The sequence below is a fragment of the Cyanistes caeruleus genome, chromosome 26 (genome assembly GCF_971803275.1).
Source record: "Cyanistes caeruleus chromosome 26, bCyaCae1.hap1.1, whole genome shotgun sequence".
NCBI classification, from domain to species: domain Eukaryota; kingdom Metazoa; phylum Chordata; class Aves; order Passeriformes; family Paridae; genus Cyanistes; species Cyanistes caeruleus.
Window position 1 is genome coordinate 2,215,912 of NC_141726.1, and position 19,699 is coordinate 2,235,610.

At 40.4% G+C, this 19,699-nt stretch overlaps 1 long non-coding RNA gene across 1 annotated transcript; it reads right to left on the bottom strand.

Moving 5' to 3' along the window:
* Positions 1–10,796: 10,796 nt before the first annotated feature.
* On the bottom strand, positions 10,797–18,458 carry LOC111939004 (uncharacterized). Its single transcript, XR_015279372.1, has 3 exons — positions 18,217–18,458; positions 15,281–15,409; positions 10,797–12,917 (listed from the first exon to the last, which is right to left on the bottom strand). It is a non-coding gene; the product is annotated as an uncharacterized LOC111939004 (long non-coding RNA).
* Between the last annotated feature and the right edge of the window lie 1,241 nt (positions 18,459–19,699).

The following is a 19,699-nucleotide window of genomic DNA, read 5'->3' on the forward strand; positions in this document are numbered from 1 at the left end:
AGGTATAAGTGTATATTTTTTTCCTTATATGAAGATAATAAATGGCAGAAGTAGGGATGAAAAGAAAAACCATTGCTTGAGAGAGAAATAGAAAGAGATGCAAAGAAAAGACTGACAGGGAGATAACCAAAGAAAAATCAAGGAAGAAGAATATGGAAAAATGAAAAAGAGGTTAAATAATCAGAATAAATTAATTAATCAAAGTGCAGATCATGTGGACTAGAATAGCAAGCAGCAATGCAGAGAGCTAAAAGGAGACAGGCATAAGGATAATGAAGGATAAGTTGAAATGTAATATATATTTTCAAAATAATGCATTGACTTGCTAGACCTGACTTTTAGCATTCTCTGGGAACCATAAAGCTTGTGACAAGGGCTTATGAGAAACAACAGATTTTTCCCCTAACAAAAGCAGTGATTCTTACTGTGATCATGGTTTTGTTTGCAATTGTTTGATTTTCATGGTGACTCATGATTTTTATGCTGCATCACAGATACAAAAATGTGATTTAGAAAGGGTAAGTGAATTGTCAAGTTTATAGAAGTAATTGCAAAGAAATACACACTTTTAATTCTCAGGATGAATCCACTGTCCCTAAGTTTCTTCAGTGCTGTGCTTAAAAAGAAGGAATTCTTACCAATTCTCACATCTTCTCTCCATACTATGCATGCTCTCACACCATGGAGGTTAATTATGATTTGTTGACCTCTTTTTTTCACCATCTTGTCTCGAATATATGGTCATTTAATGCCTGTAGGATCTAGTGCAAGCAGCTGCTTAAATTACAGATGGTTGCTGGGAGGGTTTGATTTGCTTCTCTTCTGGTGTGACCTTAGGAGCTCTCGGAGCACAGATTGACCGGCACCCCACAGAAATGGGGGGTCAGGGACCAGCATTTGGGAGCTGCAGGTACAGAAGCCTGGAGCAAGCCCTTGCTGGCTCCTAAAGGCTGTCAGGGAGGGGAATAACGCTGTCAGCAAATGAAGGTGGCGGGGGGAGTGCAGGGGAGGTTCAGGAGCCGAGCTGCTCTCAAAGAGCTGATGTACCAGATATTGCTGCTCATGGCATTCACAGTATTGCCAGGGGCTTAATAGGATTTGCATAGTGCATATGGGTATTCCTAGGGGAGAATGACAGAGATCATTAAATGAAAACAAATAATAAATAAGCTCCTTACAGCCCCCACAGGTATATAAATATGACTGTTGGTGGGGCACGCAGGCGAAGATGGATGGCTCTGTGTGTGTAGGGGAGGAATCCATAAGGCAGAGAGGCTTCACATTCCTCTCTCTGTCCATGGACAGTGCATTCCCTCACTGCTAAGGAGGGTCAAGTGACTGTCACTGACTCTGCAGTGAGGAGATGTAGCCTGTGTCACAGTTGCCAGCCATTCTGGCTTGAAAAGGTCATTTCCCCTGACACGGGTGGCAATGTCACCATTTACGTCCAGGAGGGCGTCCCAAGCACACCGGGAACAGAAACCTGGCAGCATCCCACCCTGCCCAGCTCTCCATTCCCAGGAGAAGGTGTCTAAAAACAAGCAGATTTGTGTCTGTGGGGGAGCTGAGTGGATTTTCTTCGTTAGAAGATTTTTAGGGACCCGGTGGAACATTATGTCACAGAGGAAGAGCGAGGATACCGAGAGATTTCATGGCTGTAGGTGTTGTGACTCTGTTACTTATTCCACATGATGGGCTGCTGTGGTTGAAATTAGACTAAAGCTTAGGAAATTCTTTAACTGTGACCTTTCCCGTGACTCAGATCACAAAGATTTTCTGTCAGTTTGCTCTGGGCTAGATTTGAAATTATGTCTTAGAAGTGAAAGACACAGTGAGTGAATCAGGCAGATTAAACTAAATTATTGGCTCCAGACTTTGAGTACTCTGTTTTCTACAAGAGATCAAAAATAAATGCAAAACACTGATTTGACATATCCTGTGAAATGGTTAAGTTTTTCTTTCATTATAAGCATTATAGAAGAGTACCTATTTCCAGTCTCTTATATTACATGGCAGGTCATTTTGCACCTCACAGGAATTCAAACCAATGCCAATGTGACATTGTCTCCAGACAATGCAAGTTCTGTTATCTTTATTGTTTGCTTACAGAAATATCTAAAACATAGTGTTCAAAGAGCAAGAGGACATTTTTGTTACTTTCCAAAGAGAAATGATAAAATTATTTGTATTGTCTTTTAAAAAATGCTGAAAAATTGGGTGGTAAAGAGAAATCTGCAATGTCAGAAAAAGTTTTAAAGATATTAAGCTTACTGGTTGTGAAAAATAATTGTGATCTTAGTATGAATGGAGATGAGCATGCAACTTTTCAGAATGCAGCATTATGACATGATACCTCTTGGGGATCTAGTTCTAAAATCTCAAGCTGTCTATTCCTAATAAATGTGAATAAGTCATTCATATAATACTTGAAAAAGTAGCTTCACAATGTCTTCTACATCCTTTAGTAGGTATTCATTTATATATATATATAATTGAACCTGCAAAAAAGATTGAGTGCAATGAGGAAAATAAGTCAGATAAACCATTTAGTGCAGAGGTGGAGGCAAATTCTGCTGTGGCAGAACTGGTGCTTAGCACTGGGGTGTCTCAGCTGGAACTGAGGGTGTTCAGGACTCTGAGTTTGTCAGAATTGTTGTCTCTTGGGACTTCTCAGATGTCATGGCAGGATCAGGCTTGATAGTCACTTCTGCTGATATTCAAACAGTAACAGCTGAAAGTGTCAGTAACTTCTCTAGCTGTCGGTTTAATTTTTTCACTCATACTTCTAATTTCGGCCCGAAAAGTCGGGTTTTGGGGACTGTAAGTGATTTCTGACTCTGCTTTCTCCTTTGAAATTTTGTTTTGGGAATGCACCCATCACCTGACCAGCTGCCTTGGCAGGGAGTATCTGAATTGTCAAGATAAAACCTGTCTGAAACTCATTTGACAATAGGTGAGAATGTTTCCATCCCTGAAAACATTCAAGGCCAGTTTGGATGGGTTGGATGAGATCAGGTTGAGGCTCTGAACAACCTCATTGAGTTGAGGATGTCCCTGCTCATCACTGAGGGGTTGGATTAGCTGAACTTGAAATGTCACTTCCAGCCCACTCTATTCTATGATTATAGAAATCAGAACATTCCGACAAAAGGAAATATTTTCTGCACATTGGGAATCTTGAATGATCTTCTGGAAATACCATGATTAACCTGGTCAGCTTAGAACCTCCAGTGGTTCTAACTCAGCTAGTTTTAATGTGCAAATTAAATTGCATCAGTAGTTTTTAAAAAGTATTAGCTACCTTCTGAAAGGGCTTGAAATAAAGCTAAAATATGCTAAATTACAGATGGAAGGTATAATATTGACCAGGTTGTGGTGACAGGCATTGGAAGGGGCTGCTCAAGGAGATGTGGAGTTCCCATCCCTGGAAGTGTTCAAGAAAAGAAAGGATGTGGTACTTTGTGCTGAGATTTAGCAGACATGATGGTGTCAGGTAAAGGTTCTCCTCGATGGTCTTGGACATCTTTTCCAACCTTAATGGTTTGTTGGTTTTTTTTCATGTTTCTGATTCTTTATGGAGCCTTGAAGAGCTGAGGCTATTCAAAGAACTGAGGCAATGGAAGTTCATTTGAGAAGAGAATACCCTGCAAACGTGAAACAAGTGTTAAGTCCAGTTGTCTGCAATGCTTAATTGCCCCTGCATTTTTTTTTTCCTTTCTGTCTATTCATTTTCCCTAGGTTGGCATTTTTGTGCATGAATACCACTGAGAGTTAAGGACTTTATGTGACTCTCACTCTTACTTATAGGAGTTTTGCCTGCAGCAGTCACATAGTTGAAAAATATAGATCCATGTGACTGCTAAGAGACCACTGAGAAGCCAGGTAAGTAGAACTCATGGCCATTTTGCAATTCCATCTCATTAGACATGTTTTGGGGCTTATGATTGTGCTGTGAGGATAAATAAGTATAAATATTATATTTGCCTCCAGGTTATCTTTAAAAATGTATTTATCTGTCTCCCTCCTGCTCCTTCTTTCCTTCCTTCTATTTTTTTCCCCCCTTCAATTTTCAGTGTAGTCTGTCAGCTCCTGGTAGGTGAGCTATCAACTCTGTGGTCTCACAGTATGGTGGCCCAGCATAAGGTATTACATTGTAAAGGGCTGCCTTGTGGTGCCAATTACCTGAGGTTCTAGAAAGCAAAATGTGCAGCAGTGTGATTAAGTCCATGTGCAAATAGAAATTCACATGCCCCAAAAACGATCGGAAAAAGTATTGCAAAAAAGTATTTGAATGGTCCTCCAGTCCTTGACCTCCTCCTGCTGCATTTTCAAAATATAAAAAAGTATCAATGGTTGTCTCTTCTTTTAATCATTTGAGGAACTCTTGTGAATTCTCTTTGAGATACAGAGTAGTAAGAAAGGGAAAATCTTGGGTAAATACATACCTAAATTTATGTGGTTGCCCAGATATTGATCTTTCTTAAACACACAAAGTGCAAATGCTTTTTGTGGAACACACACTGATCCAGTTCATTACCTGCTGCAGACCCTTGTATCTCCAGCCAGTCCATGGAATTTTGCCAGCTGACACCAAGTGGGACCTGTCCCTCTGCTCCCTCTCACCTCAGTTCCAAGTCCATATATTTGCAAAAACAAATGGACAGGTTTCTGAGGGAGAGATTTTGCACCAGAGGTTAGAAGGTGTCATGGAGAAGCAGAATTTTGGTGATTATTGCAGTCCCTCTCGTGTGTGTGCTGTTAGTCTCTGTCAGACATTCAGCCGTGGGTGGTTTGCTTGGGATGGGCACTTCTACACATTTCCTGATACCAATATTAGGACAGAGCCCCTTTTAACAATTCCTCAGTCTGCTTTGTTACTTTTAGTCTCTATATTTCATATTTTCACAGATTTTAAGAGCTCCTTTCTAAAATATTACCAGGATGTCATCATTAACTGCTGTTATGTATGAAATGACGAGAGGGTTCCTTTAAAGCAGCAGCAGGTTTTGTGTAACTTACATGTTTACTTTGGCTCATTGGTGTTTCTAGGAGAGAATGCCAGGGAATGTTGTTGCCTTTTCACATTCAAGTTTTAGGAGGATGTTTAGTGTTTTGGGGCTTGAGTAGTTCCAGAATGTGGGTGAGAATTACCACGAGGTGGCAGCTGCAAGCCCTGAGCGTCTGTTGATTCTTCCACTCTCCTTTTCCTCTGTTATCAACCTGGGTAACAGCTGGATTAGATGTTCCTTACAGGTCCTGTCCAACTGGAATTATTCTTTCTGCCAGAAAACCTAGATGTTAAAAGGTCGTGCACAGATCCTGAAGGATTTCTGGTTTTACACAGGATACTTTTTACCATTATGCACTGATAGTCAGTGTGTGCTCAAGTTAAAACATGAAGCAACTTTGCAGAGTGGCCAGGAGAAAGACTGTGATCATTTACTCAAAAATCAGAAGAGGGATTTAGGAGCAGTGACTATACTGTTCTCTCTTCTTATCCACAGCCCTCCACATTCAGAAGTGCAAGTAACAGAGTGAAAGAGGCTGTGCTCTCTCAAATGGAAGTGATTGAGACATACAGAGTGTTCCTCTCTGTGTGTATAAACAGCAGAAGGAATCTCTGCTCACAGATTGTTTTCAAAACATTTTCACCAGCACCATTAGAAGACCCCTCAAAAATCTTTGAGAATATTATTTGCATCTCCAGTGAGAGGCAGCTAGTTGGTAATTAACAGCCAAATGATGGCCAGCCTTGCCAAAAAAAGATGCTTTTTGTTTTCCTTTCTTCACAAATGTTTATTTTTTTGAATATTTGTACAATGACACTAGGAAAAATTGCATCAAAAGCACTGGCTTGATCTACTTATAACACACTGCCCAAAGTTAGTCAAAACTCAGTGTGCTGCAAAGAAATCATTATTGCTGCAAAATGTTTTCCATAAAGCAGTTCTTTATTGCAGGAATTCTGAGTCTGCATGCTCAATAAGAAAGTAAAACTCTTAACAGTGAACAGAGCTGAAAAGAACTGTAGCTCTTCATGAACAAATTCTATCCAGAAGGCTTCACATGTTTCTTTTTTCAGTAGCATGCAAAGTCTCTGTACATAATGTCCAGAGAAAAGAGATGGGATATAACCCCTGGCAAGGAATAGGTTACTTGCAGTGGCAGAGCTCAGTAGCTGGGAGCCATGCACAGATGAGGTTCATGCTCGGTGCTGTGGGAGGAGAATAATCATATTCTCTCTCTGGTCAAACCAGGCATTGGTCTTCTGATCACAGAAAGCTTCCTCACAATTCCAGCAATGCTTTTGACTTGGTGAGGGACCCTTAAGATAAATAAAACTGAGATGCAGCTCGTAGCATTTCTGCAGTGTGCTTCTACTTGTGGTATGCCCTGTAACTGTAATGTCCTTCTGTTGTTTGGGTTAGGGTTTTTTCTGTTTGTTTCTCTTCCAAGGTTTCATTTCAGGTTTTAAAACCTCTAAAAAAATTAGTGTCTTTTTATGTCCTCATAGTGTCCTCAAAGGCTGTTTGGATAATGAAAGTGACAGTGTTTTGGGAAGCTTTGTGGCACTGCACTGAAATACATTTGCATTTATCATCTTGTATTATTTCAAATAATTGTCTTGAGGAAGTCAGCAAACCTGCCCTAGGAAGTTACCTGACTGAGTACTGGTGTGCTGCCTGTAAATCTTGCAAAAGAGGCCATTTGGCTATTTGTGTGTGGTAGCTCATGGATTTATGCTGTTGAAGCGAGACAGGTCTCATTTAAGCATCTCAGCATTTGTGAAAAGCTTTTTCATACCAAGTACCATACTTAGCAAAACTGAGAAAATTCTGCTTTTCTTCAGACCTATAATTTTTCAAATTACTTCTTCCCCTCAAATCAAGGCTTCTCAGCACTTTTCCATCCTTCTTCTCCTTGGCCCCCAAAGTATTTTAGTTTATTTATCATTCATCCCACTCTCTGCCAGGTAAAGGATGGTTCCAGACAGAGTTATGAGCAGTAAGGAGGCTGGCTAGGGCAGTGCTCTCACTACAAGCCTCAGTAAAAGCAGGCTACAAGGCTAGTGTAGGATACTGAAAAATTCAGTGAAAGGTATTAAACTACCAACAGTTGATTTTAAGCCAAACCCATTCCCTAAGAAACAAATTACTTGCTCCCAGGCTTCACATCTTCTCACTGCTGCAGATAAAAGCATGAACAGGTTTCTTTTAAATTCCTGAACAAGCAGAGAAAGAGAATTCTGCAAACATTTAAAATTGCAAATTGCTTGTTTGCTCAAGATCAGATTTATTCAAAAGGGTGCCTGCTCCTTAGGGACTTGGAGAGGTTGTTTCTGAAATGATCTTTGTACAACATAAGCATGCTTTTCACATTATTCCCAGCATAATGTGCCAAGAAGAATACAGTGCATTTGTTGTTTCCTAAAAAAAAAAGATCAATTACCCAAAACATTCCCTCTAGACCTATCATATTTATTTCAATACTCTGTCAATAAATACAACAAGGTTATTTTTCTGTCAGATTAGCTGCAAGAACCATTTGAGGAAACTTCTGTTTGGTAAGTTCAGTTGCAAAAAGCAATCAAGAAGGAAAAAATCCCTTGCTGTTATTGGAAGAAACATGGAGCTCCGAGGAGTTGTTCCAGAGCAAGTATTTATTTCTTTGCCTTGGAATTCTTTGGTTGGCACCTGAAGGCCAATTTGCTTTTGTGCTCTCTTGCTTTCAAATGCCAGATGAGGGGAAATGAAAGCCCACAGGAAATCTGAGCAATATTAGAAATATTAGATAGTACTGCAGTTCTGGTGGTCCTGAGTAGAAAATCCCTGTTCACTTTTGTTGTGCATTAACCAAACCATCCCCTCCTGAATCTCAGAGCCTCACGTGTGACGTGCCCCATAGCACTTCTCAGCTCCTCAGAAGAAGACAGTTCCATGAAAGTAATGCAAAACTCAGTGTTGTTTCACCATTTGCATTTGGAAAATCAGAGAAGAAAGCCAGGCCTACCTGTCCTGTTAGAATAATTTTTCCTTGACTTTATCAGCTCCTGCTGATGCCAGAGGCAGCGTTCCCTGCTCTGTGCTGCATGCTCAGGGGGAGATCGAGATCCTCTCATGAGTCCTGTGCAGCAACACCATCCTTTTGGCCCAAAAATAGTGACTTTTGTCAGCAGGGCTGGAGAAAGCAAAACCAGAATGCAAACAAACAGAAATTATTTTTTAAATATTATAAAAGAAAATTAGAAGCAAAACTTGGAGGATCCTACACCCAATCACGTTGGAACACACTCTAATCCTCTACATCACATCATATTATGAAGTGCATCTTCAGCTCAAAATAGTTTGGGGGACAAAGAAAGATCCACTCAACTCATATAATCTCATATAATCTCATATAATCTCATATAATCTCATATAATCTCATATAATCTCATATAATCTCGTATAATGACACAAAATTATTATCAAATATTTCTGTTTATTCTGCAATATTTATTGGAAGTTGTTTATTATAGGTGTAACTACAATCTCTGTAGTTCAAATTTGTCTGTATTATGGTTTACATGGTATCCCATGCCAGGGGCCTGCCTTCTCTAGAGTTTGTTTTCACAGCACTGAGGAATATGAGGCAGGTACCTGGCTTCTTGCAGGTGGAAGTAGAGGCATTAAAGGGTCAAAAATATGGGGAAGGGGAAGGGGAAAACCACAAAAAATTCCATAGAAATGATGAAATATTTTGTCAGCCATGCTGAGACTGACCTGCTGCAGACAAGGTGGAGGCTAAAAGAAAACCATTTCTGCAACAGAATAATGATGCTCTGTGAAACAAAAAAGGAAAAAAAACCCTAGAAAACCAAATTACTACCATTAATTTTAACATTTAATTAACTGGTGCCAGAGTTCTGAAGTCTCTTGACTTGGCATCATTGTACTTCTGTGTGTTTCAGCCCTTTTTTTTTTCTGTTCTACTAGGTGCTTGTTTTAAGCTGATTTCTGGATTTTAACTGCAAAAATCACAGTACATGCACTTAAAAGTGGGATGCTGCATTCAGAAATGGGCTTATATGCAGAGTCATGTTCTTCAAATTCCTTTCTCCTAATCTTTTTGCCTGAAACATGGTAATAAGAACATCATTCCTCATTGCCTTAGGCAGCTACTCATGCTAGTTTCTTGAATTAATATTTGATTGTTGCACAGAAAAAGTATATAGACTCAGGGTTCAAGTAACAGCATAATTATCTCTTTGAGATAGTTGGACCTACCACTGCCATTAACTATTCACCTCCTCTGCCAGTGTGGTGAGAAGAAGGATCAGGTGGTGGCTGGATTGGCAAAGGAGTGGTTGTGTTTGTGTGTGTGGAGCAAGGCAGGAGCCTAAGAAGGGTTTAATCCTCTGCTCACCTCTCTGGGGTGGGCTCAAGCTGTGATTCTTTTTCCAGACTAAGGATGCTTTCCAGGAAAGATTTCTGTTTATTCTGCAGTATTTATTGGGAGTCATTATTATTACAGGTGTGAATACAATCTCTGTATTTCAAATCTGTCTGCACTGTGGTTTACAATCCTTAATTTTGCATTTAGAATGCTGTACAAAAGTTCATACTGGGGATTTGGCTAGTGATTTCCTGCCTTGTGTTAAAAATGGTAGGGGATACAATCAGGGGATATCCACTGGCACTTTCTGCAAAACCAAAACATCTGCATGTGACACTTTGAACAGGAGAGTCAGGCAGAATAGAAGGCACAACCAGAATCCCCAAAGAAGAAGACACTGTCTGAAGTGAATCCATCTCTGATTTATAAGGTTTTTCTGTAGTATCAGTGCTCTGACAGGCTGAATTGGAAATATCTGTGTTTTCTCAGCCTTTCACTTGTGGCCAGGAAGTGCAGAACTGCTCCAAAGAGCACAGAACTGCTCCAGCAGGAGCTTCAGACTGCAGGAACCCTTTTTTGCCTTATTTTTTTTTATTTCTGCTGTTTGGAACAATGATGTGCATAACTTACTCCTCTTCCTCTGTGAGGCTGTGGCTGTGACTCAGCTGGTGCAGCCTACAAATTACTCAGGTCTGAGTGTTCTCCAGGGTAGCTGTGCCGAAGGTTATCAGCGCTCACACTACACACAAGATAACATCTTACTTAGATATAAACCAGAAGATATAATGGAGAAAATAGAGAAGAAAACAGAAAAAAAAAAGATCTATAAAAATCAAGGTTTGGTACCCCCATCCTGACTGTTGTATTTGGAGGCATTGGCACCTCCTCTCCACTGCAGAGGTGGCTGAGTTTGGGTGATGTTGAGGCTGCTGCAGACATGGATAAAAGCTGCTGCCTGTGTGTCTCTCTGACAGAGCATCAGTTGGCCAGTTTTGTTCCAAAAATATTTACATAAAGCTGGTATTTGCAGAATTCTATCAGCCCATCAAAATGGCCCAGGGACCTCATGCATGTGTTTTTTTCAGCAAGCCCATGAGAAAACAATGGTAATGCATTTGTTGTGAGATTTTCATCTTTAACCTAGGCTTCTCACATTAAGGAGAAATTCCAAGTGGAATCTTTTGTATGTAAGAATGCTCTGCTTCTTGAGTTCCTTTGCTCATAAGCATGAGGTAACGTGTTCATACCACGTCACCCTGCTCATAGAGCCAGTTTTAAGCTAAAGCATATTTTATTCCTTAAAATCAGGGTGACCACCCCAGGAAAGCCACTCTCAGAACTTCAGAAAGTAGAAAAACTTCCCCTAATTCCTAAGCTGTGCTTCTGTGGATTTTAAAAGAATGCTGTTGAATCTGCACTTGGAAGAGGGTTGCTCAATTTTATTTATAGCTCTGTTCTGTCTGGTGCACTTCCTCTTACTTCCCTACAGAATGATATGAATGAAAATGACACTATTGACTATGTGGGTAACAATAAAAGAGCTTATAGAAATGTGATTTTTATAGATTCAGGACTGAGGGAATCAAACCCCTCTGTTATGATCTTTGAGAATAGGGGAAGGATCAGGCTTGGTTGAAGAGGCCTCCCTGGTGGGTCTTCTTCCTTCGAAAGGTGCCAGGTTTACCCTTCCTCTCAGACCTTCTAAACCTGACTAAAACTGGCTGTAATGAAGGTCTAAGTGACAAAAAGAAAAGCAGAGTGTAAAAGATGCTAATCAGTCTTTGTTCTTTTCAGACATCACATACAGGACCTGGAGTAAAGATTTTGTATGGAGAGAGATAGATTTTAATTAAGCATCTTAATAGAGAAATCCTTCTTGTTTTTTTCAGAATAAATTAAGGAAGTAACTTTGATGCAATATCATTTTCATCTAATCAGTAACATTCTGAAATTACCATGTTGTTTTCCATTAGAAATACCATCATCCAGCAAATCAGATAAAATTATTTAACATAGCTGTATTGCAACCTCAGCTAACATGAGCTTGGGCATGTGTATACACAGAGCAGCAGACGGCAAGTGAATTGACAAATGTTTATAGGGAGAAAAGGGCAGACAGTATCAACAATTTTATATAGCCCTTTGAAAAAGATGCCTGTATTCAATCTCAATTCACTAATAAATAAAGGTTTATCAGGGTTTTGCCATTTATATATAGCAAATACTGATTGCAGACACCAATAAAAGGTGAATGTCCTTAGCCTTTACCTGAATGCACAAAATATGAATATCTCCATTAAAAAATTCTAAACTTTATATCTGGCATGAATTCAGAGGTTTTTTGTTTGATGTAAACCAATATTTTTAACAGAGAGCTTTTATACCAGAGTGTTTGCCATTTTTCAAACACACAAAACACACATGAAGATAAATCAGCTTGCAAACCTGGGACAGCAAGTTACCAGTGTGGAAAAGGGATGAGGTTGCTGCTGCATGACTGTGTTGTCAATAAATGTGTGTGGTGGTTATGGCAGTTTTACACAGCTACAGTTCCTGTGGGCAAATTTGCAACACTTGTTCCTGCCAGCCAGAGGCAGGCCACAGTTAGCCTTGCATGTCCAAGCACTATTAATTGATATTAATACTTATTTTCTATTACAGTAATGCCTTGAGGTGAAGTCAAGTTGGTGCTGTATTTGCCCAAAGTGAGCAGGAGTGGGAAGCTGGATTATCACACCTGGTGATAAGTGATTTATTCGAGACCACAGAGAAGAGTCCTGTGGGCTGCAAAGGGAACACTGCTCATCCAGATTGATTTTCTCTTGACCCACAACACACAATTTTCATTTCCACTCTATCTAGTGGAAGTTCTCCCAAGGAGAAGATGTTTTCAATGGAGTTGTAGGGAGTGTTATCTCTTGATCCAATAATTCAGTCACATGAGGATCTGACAGTAAAAAGCAAGGAAGGCAGCACTAATCACATGTCCTATTTTTTTACCTATCACAGAAGCCAAATTAAGGGGTTTGGATGTATAATATGTATCAACTATGCAAATGTGCCTCTCAGAACAGACTTCCACATTGATTTCTTTAGTTTGGCTAGATTTCTACCAGTTTGAGCAATAGGAAAACCTAAAAATGCCAATATTTTTTGACATGACTTGAAATCCTGTGTAATGGGTTCCACCAAAAAAAAAAAAGAGTTGTTTTTATTTCCATCATAGCTGTGATGCAATTTTGTGTGGTGTCCTTACACACACTGTAATTTCTTATATGAAACTGTCAGCAATAACCTTTTGTGGCAGCAGAGAGAAAAAAAATCCCCAAAATACCTGTCTAACATATATTTTTAGACCTTAAATCCCTGCTATCCACATACAGCTGTGTTTCTCTGCTCTTTCTTGTGGTGGAGAAGCATCGTGCCTTTTACTTGTAGGTAGAGCTGGCAGGGTTTGTGCAAGTGGGATCTTGGAGGAAAGTCACAGTCCAGCTTTAGTTCTGCTTGCTGGTGGATGAGAGGACTTGGTACCCTCTGTACTCCTGTGTATGCACAAGAACATAAAATATTTTGTGGTTTTGTCATTCAGTTTTCCTTCTTTATTTCTGAACACAAATAACAGCTTAACCTAATGAGAAGTCACAGGAGAAAAGAATTTTAGGAAGTTGGTACACATCAAGAACAGAGGAAGGCTGCAGGACCTATGAGCCTCAAAAACCCAGCAGTCTGTTTCACTCCCTGCTGCCTCTCCTCCTGTCACAGACCAATTTATATTTTGTGCCTCAATAGGAGATGTTCCAGTGCTGGCAGAAACTTTTAATGATCCTGAGCCTCACATGCTGCTCTGCAAACAAGTTCTGAAGAATACAGAAGATTTTGCAACATATTATTCCTATAAATAAAAATGTACCTCTCACCAGGAATTCATATTCACATACTCTTCCACATTTTAACATTGTGGGATCTTTCCTCATCTGGAGATGCATTATCCCTTATTCACATTCCTTTGTTTTTTCAGATATCTCTTCACCTTCTGATGAACTCTGGTAAACTGTAGTATTGCTGGTGGGATTTTAGATGATTGATTATTGTTAAGATTCTTCCTAGTTTCCTTCCAATTATGAAGAGTCCTTCTCAATGTGTAATAAAAACATTATCTGAGCACTTAATATAAGTTGATAATAAGTTGATAATATAACTTATTATCAATATACATTGATAACTAGCTTAGTTCATGAGGAAACTTCTCCTTGAGCAAGGAACAGCCAATTGGTCCATCCCTTTTTCTGGAATATCTGTGTTCAGCCACCTTGGAATCACAGGATAATTTGGATGGGAAGAGACTTCTAGATGCATTTAGTTTAACCCCACAGTCAAAGCATGAGCACCTGTGCCCAGATTGGTTAAGGTAATAGTGCAGGGCACCAAGGGAGCATAAACTAATCCTTGGCTGCAGTGGAAAGGCCTGGAGTTGTGAGAAGATGAGCTTAGATGAAGCTCTGTAGCCTGAGGCAGAAAGTGCTCAGTATGGGTAACAATCTCACAGTCCTTCTCATGATATGTCAGTGGAATTAGCAATTTAGGTTGTTAAATTTGATATAAGATTTTCAGCTCAGGTAAGATCAGCTACAGAGAGACTCACTGAACAGAACTGTGCCTTAGTTCACTTCATGCCTTGTCTGATATCACACAGGTCACCCACACTGAGCTGTCCTCTTAAGGTGCCTTGCTGAGGTTTTGAAGCTCATGTATCTTCCTGAGTCTCTGTCTTCCTCACCTGCAAGTTCAGCCCATTTTTATTCTCTCTGCCTTGGCTCCAGCACTCCCTAAAGCTGTTCAGGGGGGTTTATGCTTCCCTTTTATGAATACTGTACTCAAGTACTGTATGCCTAGCAGGCACACAGCTTTTGCAGATGATAATGTTCTTTATTTTCTCTAATGTGGTTCATTTAAAGGCACTTAAAAAAAACCATTTTCCTGCAGATTGCTAGTGAAAGGAGATTGCTTTGGGTAGTTTCTTTATATTCAGTTTATCTTGACTTTTACATGAAGTGGAAATGTACATTGTTAATACAGGGAAATGGTCAAAAGGAGAAATTATAACTGCTTGCATATGCTTTTTTTAAATGTGTTTCTGCTCTGAAAAATAATCATATGAATTTGACCTGGCCTCACTCAGCTCTTCTCCGTGAGAGTGAGGGCTGCTGACATTAGTGGAATGGTTACTGTTGTCAGAATGGTCTTCCTGGCTACTCTTGGAGAGACTAAATTACATTTGAGATTTTATGCATCATCAGTATTTTTTTCCCTGTAAATTGCAATTGCAGGAATACCTCAAGCACTCCTGTCCCTTCAGGATATGGTTGACAGCACTGCATGATTGTAACTGAGATCCTGATAAGCAAATGAAATGACATTGATGCATAAGTTTACCAAAAACCAGAGCTAAGAGAGTCTTGCTGAGGAGACAGGAGGAACAACACTTTGGTGAATGTGGATTGGGAATGCTTTGGCAGCTGTTACAGGTAAGAATGCCAATAAATTCTTACATGTCTGGATGTGTGCTGCACGTCTGAATTTTTTTGAAACCCATGGAGAATCCTAGGGTGTGTGTTCGCTCACATTTCTTACTTATTTTTAATATTTGGGTGTGAGTTTGAATGTGCAAATTTTGGCTTAGGAAGATCAGATTTGTCTTTTAAAAATCAGAGGTTATTAGAAGGACTTCCTTTTCCCCTTGAAAATTACCACTGGCTACCCCACAATGTCTCTTGGCTTGGAAACATTAATTAGTGTTTTGTTTTACACGTGCAAATCTGATATCCTTTGCCTCTCTGAAGAGCCCAATGACCACTTCAGAACCAATCCATTTCCAGTCTGCTATTTCCACTGCTGAGGCTCCTACCTTGCATGTAAAGCAAACCAGCTGTTACCAGATTTCACAGCAGAAAGATGCAGACTAAGTGATTGTCAGAAGATTGTGTGTATTCCAATTTGCATAGGCTTCTCCTCCTTTTCACCCTCCTTTGCTTGACTAAAGAAATTAAAATATGTGAGTTTAGAAGCAACATACAATATATATTCCTATTTTCAGTGATTCAGAAATACATGATCAACCCTCTAGATTTTATTCAAAAATAACATGCAGTTAAGGGGATTTTATTGCATTAGAAATAGTAACAATAAATATGATCTGTGCTCAGATGGTACACAGTTGCTTTTTACCTGAAGTGATAAAGACAACTTAGTAAATGGATAGTATTAGAGTGTGGTGTGTCAGGCAGTACATTGCAGGATTTATTAATGCTAATATCTGTTAAGAAAATACACTGTTAGCCCTTCTTTACATACAAATTCAACCCTTTCTATTGATATCCTACAGCAGAAATAAACCTGTTTAAAAGAATTTACTTCTGTGGCACAGCACGCCTTAAAATCCGAACAAAAGTCAGCGTGATAAAAAAATTGATCAGTTCAGTGAACACATTTCTTTGCCTTAAACTGAAATGTGCATTCTAGAAGAGCATGGCTTGTGAATTGGAGATCCATGAAAGGAACAGACCTGCTAAAAGAATAACATTTTGACGAAACAAGCTTATTTGCTTAACAGCTTTCCACTGCAATTAACATATGCAGCAAATGTGTCTATTTAATGTGACAGTCTGCTCAAATAACCCTCTTTCAAGAGTGGGATTATATAATTTGGAAATAGCAGAGTTACACTGAGATTAAAATTATTGAATATCTTGCTTATCAAAGATGCCAGCAGCACTGTCTCCTCCTTTCCTCTGTACTTCATGCTGACTTGTAAATGATCTGCTTGAGCTCTGGTGTCCTTAAATTAATGAACTGTCTGACAGCAGCACTCGGCACAGGACTATTTGGAACAAAAGAAAGAGAAACTGAAAGAAACCCTGGGGAAGACAATCTGTGCAGCAGCACTTCTGGAAGAATTTGGCCTTACCAGGCTTCGTGGGACAGGAGTTGCATTGATCCTACAGGAGTGAAACCGTGAGGATGCAAATGGCAAGGCATGAAAAAATAAAGCGACAAGGCATGTAGTTAGGGATCAGCTGGTCCCTCAGTGGCTCATCAGTGTTCAGCCCATGGTTAGCAGCTCCACTGAGACCATTTGCTCCTGGGACAGAAGCTGGGGAGCTTGTGACCAGAGCAGTGGCTTGGGCTGAGAGCGGGGACGCAGCGTGTCCTGCTGCCCACTGTGCAAAATGCCACGTGGGACATCCTGAGCAGGATGGAAGTCACAGCAGCTGCCCTCAGGTTGGCCTCAGCAGGCTATAGTCATATTAAAGAATCTCTCATGACATCATAAAGGACTTGATATTTCACTGATGTTATTTCAACAGAGTGAAGCTGAAAACAGTCTTTGTTTTCCCCACAGAATTAGGAGTTGTCTAACTACAACCTAGAAGAAATGCAAAAGTAGTCAAGTGTTGACTTCAAAAGGTAAGATTTGGACTTGATTTTTTCAGGAATTGCCATGCTGGTGAGGGTGAGAGCACTGACCAGCCAAACCCCTGTCACTGCCACTGTCACATTCTGCACACCTGTGTCAGAGACTTGCTCCTCCAACCTCCTCAGCAGCATTTAAAAAATACACAAATTAGTTTAACCTCATGTTATGAGAGAAACAAATCAAAGGGGAGGGTGGTCTAATATCTGTTAGATAATCTGTGCATGGAAATGGCTGGCCCAACACTCATGATGGACAGGGTCTCATCAGCTGGTAGCCAAGAGCACTGCAAGGAGCGAGGAAGGTGATGCAAGCAATAAATTCTAAACCTCAGGAAAAGGCAGTGGGGCTGCTGCTCCCTTGCCCAGGAATGGGGCAATTTTCATTACTACTGTACAAGTTCCCTTGGCCCAGAGTGACCAGTTTTTGAGCTGTTTCTCTGTTCTTTGGCCCTGAGATCCTTTCTGCATCAATTTCAGGGTATGGAACGGAGGGGAGAAGGCTGCTGTGTGCTTCTCCATAGGCTGGCTGGAGACATTGGAACCCTGAAGTAAAGCCAAAACACAACTTTGATATCAGAAATCATCTGTGAAAACAAGCTTCCCCCACAGCTGCTTAGAGAGAGGAGCAGGTGAGACAAAACTGGAGATGGCTCTAGCCCATGTGCCCTTGAAAGGTCACAGAGAGCTCAGGGGCACACTCACTGTTAAACCAAGATACAATCTCCAGGTTCAGTTTATTTTAGAGCTGTGATAAATTCCCCTTCCCAACACCTCCAAAGGTGGGGATTTTTTACAGCCCACAACAGCCTGCCCACTCAGGAGTTCACTGCGTTAAGATTTGTAAAATTGTAAAATTGAGGAGCAACGTAAGGAACCAGGTCTTTTCCCCTTCTTACCTGACCAAAAAAAAAAAACCCTTCTATGGTCAGTGCTCTGCTCGCAGAAGCTCCATTTTAAACACCTCCAAGACCCTCAAAACCACAGCATCTGTCTCATTACAAGGGGGTTTTTAATGACAGTCTGGAACACTCCTTGAGTTGTCCCCAACCCTGGACAGCTTCCAAGTGTTCCTAAAAGAGTATAGTGAGGCTCCAACTCTGAGGCATTGTGTTTTCAAAAGCGGAGGAGGATTTGGCTGTCACTGGATCTCATTTGGACCAGCACCCATTTCAGCTAGAAGATGCAAACTCTTTCGGTGTGGTGATGGAACATGCAGTTGCCTATCTGGGCAATGTGGAAAAAGCTTGTGCTTACAGCTAGAGGATAAAGAGAGCAACCACAGAATCCATTTCTCGGCCCTGTTGTCCCCACATTTTAAAAATTAAATCTGAATTAGCAACTTGTGTTGCCCAGAGAATGGCAGGTCACCTCTAAGGCTGTAATCTTGTCTCTTCTACATGCTAAACTTGCAGACTCTTCAGGCTGCAGCACCCGAATTTCCCTCAGGTGTACTGAACATTTCAGGTGATGATTGACCGCTCTCCCTGATATTTGTATGATTATTAGTCTCTTCTCTGTGTGCTATTCAGAGGACAGCATTGCTCATAAAAAGCAGATAGGAGCAAGCTGGGCTGCTGCCTCTGGTGAGTAGGAGAGAGGATGGGCTGATTGATGACCCTTGGCTGTTTTCTGATGTTGCAGTTGTTTTTTATGATGTCATTAGGAAGCTATAGTCATATTAAGGAATCCCTCATGACATCATAAAGGACTTGATATTTCACTAATGTTATTTCAGCAGAGTGAAGCTCTGGCATTTTATAGTCTTTGCTTTCCCCATAGAATTAGGAGTTGTCTAACTACAACCTAGAAGAAATGCAAAAGTAGTCAAATATCGACTTCAAAAGTTATGGTTAAAGAATGCTAATGTATTTGGCTCTTTTGGAGCACATAGCACCTTTAGGTGGAGGACATGATGTGTTTATAAAAGATACCATTCGTGAATCATATTCTCACACAAGAGAAGAGAATTGCACAAGGCTTCCACTATTTTTTGGTGCACAGAAAGAAAGAATTCTTTTTCCTGAACCCTGACAAACATCCCCTAGGACAGCACCATGGCACCACTTAGCATGAGAGCACTGAGTTGTGATGTAATGGTGCAATCAGGACAGCACTGACAATGGAGCCCAAAGCTATCATCTCCTAACATAAGTGGGAAATCTAAACCCTGCACTGGGAAGAGACACTGATTTCATGGGTTTGGTGTAGGTGGAAAAATCAGTTTGAGTGCTGTTGCCACCACAGGGGGTATGTGAGGACTCAGGCTGGTCAGCCTTGTTCACACCTCCCTGTGCAAGCTCAGCATCCTCCTTGCAGCAACACATACCTTTCACCAGGTGAAAGTGCTGTTAGTTAAGGATAGGGACTGCATGCCAAGGGAGAAATCAAAGTACAGTTTGCTTTACTGGAGTATTAAGGGACTTCTTGGCAAGTCTTTACGCTGGTTCTGCCTGTCTTCTTGTTCTAATAGCATAGAAATATTCTTCATGGCTCCTTAACCTTTCCTTTTTTATCAGAGGAATTGCACCTCTGGTTTTACATTCATTTTCTTTGTTCTCTGGGAGTTCACAATGCAAAGGAACTTACTTTTAATCTACATTATTGTGATTTTTACACTCTTCTCTCTGCTTGCTCCCAATTTCTGTAGTAAACAGTGATAATCTTTATTGTATCAGTTTAAGATTTTTCATTACTTCTAGCTGTGATTTTGGAACAGTGCTGGAAAGGCAGCTAAATGGCAGAGCACCTGAAGCCCCACTGAATGGCAATAGGAATTGAACCTTTACCTTACACACGTGCTTCCAAAAATCCTTGCTGTTGACTGCAAAATTCCACTTGAAGCTGTTTCAAA